Source organism: Lathyrus oleraceus, chromosome 5, assembly GCF_024323335.1.
Source record: "Lathyrus oleraceus cultivar Zhongwan6 chromosome 5, CAAS_Psat_ZW6_1.0, whole genome shotgun sequence".
Lineage (NCBI taxonomy): Eukaryota > Viridiplantae > Streptophyta > Magnoliopsida > Fabales > Fabaceae > Lathyrus > Lathyrus oleraceus.
In genome coordinates, this window is record NC_066583.1 from 438,596,688 (window position 1) to 438,600,807 (window position 4,120).

General features: G+C 36.1%; 1 long non-coding RNA gene across 1 annotated transcript; it reads left to right on the forward strand.

The window, feature by feature from the left end:
- Nucleotides 1-851: 851 nt before the first annotated feature.
- On the forward strand, nt 852-2,805 carry LOC127085308 (uncharacterized). The gene is made up of 2 exons (XR_007789081.1): nt 852-1,322; nt 2,255-2,805. It is a non-coding gene; the product is annotated as an uncharacterized LOC127085308 (long non-coding RNA).
- The last annotated feature ends 1,315 nt before the right edge of the window (nt 2,806-4,120 follow it).

Here is a 4,120-nt window from a genome sequence, read left to right on the forward strand (position 1 = left end):
TTCTTAAGGCTCATGTCACACAATTTGATCTTGATTGACAATCTTTTGAAGAAACACCTTTGATATGTGTTGTATAGTCCACTGCTTTATATGACTGGGATGCCTTGAATGAGAGTCTGGACTTGAGGCCTTGAGATCCACAACTTACAGAAAGAGTCTTATCAAGTGATCAAGGGACTTTTGATCACTTGAATAGACTGTGGAATTATACATGATCAAAGGATTTAGTTAATCAAAATTTCTTTTGATCAACTTGAATCAAGAGTTTGAATTAACTTGAAAATGTATGGTTAACCTAATCATACTATTCCTAAGGGAGCATGCCACAATTAAAGTCATACTAATCAGATACTTCATGAAAAAAACAACTGGATTAAAATTATATAATTATTCTAAGCCAATCCTAATCCTAAAGGAAACATGCATTTCTAAGACAAAATAAGCCCTAAGGGTAAAAGGGTCAATTCACATGAATATTCAATTAGGAACCAAATTAATATCCTAACTAAAACTTAAAAATTAATCAAGTTCTAAAATCTATTCTAATCAATTTCAAAACCTAATTATTTAGAATTCTAACTAAATTCTAAAACTTGATTAAACTAAAAAACTGATTAACAAGAGCTAACCAAGATTAAACTTAATTAAGCTAAAAAATTAAAACTAAATGATGATTAAACTACTGGGGTGCAGAACCAAAAATGGTGTGCAATCAGCGGTTGGGCCTTAAGCCCAACGAAAGTCTTCTTCCTGCAAATAAAAAAGGTCCACACAGGATGGGGGTATGTGAAGCAAGTTGGGATGATGATGAGTGAAAGCTTGTTTGGCCCACAATGTTGGCCCATCTGAAGCAAAGCCATGGATGCAAGATAAGACCATTAAGCACGTGCGTTTAGAATTGAATTTGAATAAAAGATAAAATGTGCACCAGATTCAGCTCAGATCAACATCCTTCGTGGACCACCGTGTCGGAAGTCATTTACGGTGGCAATGGTAACTAGAAATGGAATCTCAAACCTCATCATGACCACCTTGGCCTCCTCATCAAGAAACTACCCTTACTTTTCCTTGATTCTCCCTTTAAACCTATAATCGAGCCGAAATATCCAAGAATCCTAGAAGTTCCTACGCAAAATACATGGATAAGAGCAAGATTCAGAGCCCTAACTATTAGGGATTTGAATCGCCTTGATGCAAGCTACAACATGATGACCTAAATGAATGGAGTGGTGACGATGAACCTACATCCGAAGCTAGAATTGCTCCGACGAAGTGTGAGATCAGAGAGGATGAAGCAGCAATGGAAACTCACTTGAAATCCGGTATGTTCCTTCTCTTAGCTTCTTCTTCTTCTTTCTGATTCTTCCTCTTCTAAAGATCCTTCTTCTTCTTTTGAAACATGTGCTTGAGATGGTACTTTGAGAGAGAGCCCGTGGTTTGTGAGAAGCATAAGTTGCAGAGAGAAATCGCCAGGTTGTGAAGAGAGTGATAGTTGAGAGATTGAGGATGATGCAGATGTTCTGACATCAATCCAAATGATTTAGTGATGGGGAGTATTTATCGATTTTGTGTGATTCAGTTTTGAAATTCAAATTCACATTCACTCCAAATTTCAAGTTAGTTAGAAATTAGCAATTCTCTTAGGGTGATAAGTTAGGAAATTCGATTTAGTTGATAGGACGGGTTTGCTCTGGTGTGTATTGCCTCTGATAACTTATCATGGTCTCAAATTTGGTACTATTAAATGAACTTGAAAGGTATCCTAATTCTATTTGCAAATGCAGGGTATATGGTAGTTATGGAAGAACTTTCAAATGGTGCATTCTGTTTTAAAAACAAGTGTATGGTGTATACATTTCACTTCTTTCTTTCCATGTGTGTTGCACTGCTTGGTATGTGTCATGAGTTGACTTACATGCTATGCTCGATGCTATCCATTGTTAGCATTTTGAGCTGATGTCTACTGATTAGAAGCATCTATGTTGCTTGGCCTTGTTATGGTATGGTTGTGACTGGTTCCAGGATTGGATGCAGGATGATAATGACATTCATGCCAATTGTTTTCCTTGCTTGTGGCTGCATTCTCCCTGGTCTACTATGAATGATATTTAATCTGCAATGCTAACATGTCTGCAATTTTGTTTGACTTTCTATTTTTCTTTGGTTTTGGTGCATACTATTATGGATCGATGTTGGCATGAATATGAAATTTAATACTGGATGATGTATCTTGTTGATGTCTATTGCCTTGTAGGTCTAGTATTGATGAACTGTTGTTGCTGCTAGAGGATAAGTCATTTTAACATGAGCTTTCATCCACTACAGAGCAAAATGATGAATTCATTCTTGGTGAAGGTACTAAAAAATCAGGTTCACATCATCCTTGTGGACACAATCTCAACTGGAGCCTTGATGTCACTTGAACATGCAGGATTTGTTGGAGATTGTCATCATCTCATCAGCTTTCCATGTACTGACTTTTATGATAGTGCAGAGTGGTGGCATGGATCTTTTATGGCCTTTAACATTCTGTCTTGGCCAAGTTTTTAGGTTTATAACTTGCTTTGTATCTTGGTATAATGGTGTAACACCCCTTGAAGAAATCCCCTCAATTTTGAACCTATATGTATTGGAACACTTTGATGTTAGTAAGGATTTTGTTAGGGTGGTTGGCTTAGAAGGAACTTAGGATGTTTCATTATTGGAGTGGTTTTTTGAAATGCTTGTAAATTGTATGGATGTTAGAAAATGTAGATGGATTATGTATTGATTCATAATGATATGAAAAATATTTTAACTTATAAATGGGTATCTGAATGGTTTATGGAATCTTGATTTTGTATGGAAGGTTATGAATGTTTGGATTTGTACTTGACAAAATGGATTGTAAGGAAGATTAATGAATGCATGTTATATTTTGAAACTTTTGATTATGTATAGATATATTTGGTGTATGTTAGTTATGATAATGACAATCCTATGTTAAGGTGAGTGGTCTTGAATTGTCTAGGATGTAATGGGGTATAACTTGATTTTTGTTCATGGTTTCAATTTTTAAATGGAAGTAAAGATTGTAATATGAAAGTTAGGATTGGTTTGTGAATGAATTGAATGATTTTATGGCATGACATCTGTAGGATAGTTGTATTGAATTTGTAAATGGTATGACACTTTGAACATTTGGAAATTGGTTGATTCAAGGCTTATGATGAAATTGTGTGAAAGAAAAGGACTTTAGTTTGATAATAGATATGAAGGTTGGATGTTGAATGGAAAATACAATGAATATAGTTAAAGAGGATCAAGGTTTAGAATGAATTACAACCTTTGAAATGGATATGGATTAAAGATGTATGGCTTGAAAATGGCTTATGGAAAAAGGTTGACTTTGGTCAACTAGTTGACCAAAAAGTCAACAGTTGGCCAAAGTCAATTGTAGATATCAAACTAGGGTTTTCTTGTATGGAATTGTGTGGGTGGACATGAACCCTGATTAAACATGGATGGACCCATAATGATGATCTAGAAATGGTTTAAGAGCCTTGATGGATCAAAAGCAAACCAAAACCCAAAGGATCAATGTATTGATGCAAGCATGAATCCAAGAACCAATGACTAGTGATTCACACTATATGAATAGGAGACATGATCTTGAAAGAACCAGGAAGATGTATGGATCTAATTGACAAGAAGTTGGGCAAAAGCCTTTCCCTATTGGGCTAGGGTTTCAGTCAAACCAAGGTCCCAAGTCAAAATTTACTAGCATAAACCTTCTAGCCTCTAATATTAGGGTTTCAATAACATATCCTTCAATCAAGGCCTTTGGATGGGTTAGGATGCTTCCCAATCAAGCCTTCAACATATGTACCCCCAACTAGGGTTTAGAAGTCCAGATAAGGCCTAAAGAACATCCATCAAGCCTTAGAACCAAATCCTCAAGAAATTAGGGTTTGAGACTCTTGAGGAGTACCATGATGGAACCTTGTTGAATTCCTATCCCAAAGATCAAGCCATTAGGGTTTCACATCCCCCATGATCAGATGAATACCCAAGCCACGCCTTTAGGATTTTGCCCACACACAAACCCTAGCTTTGCAAGCCAAGAACTTTGAATCTTAAG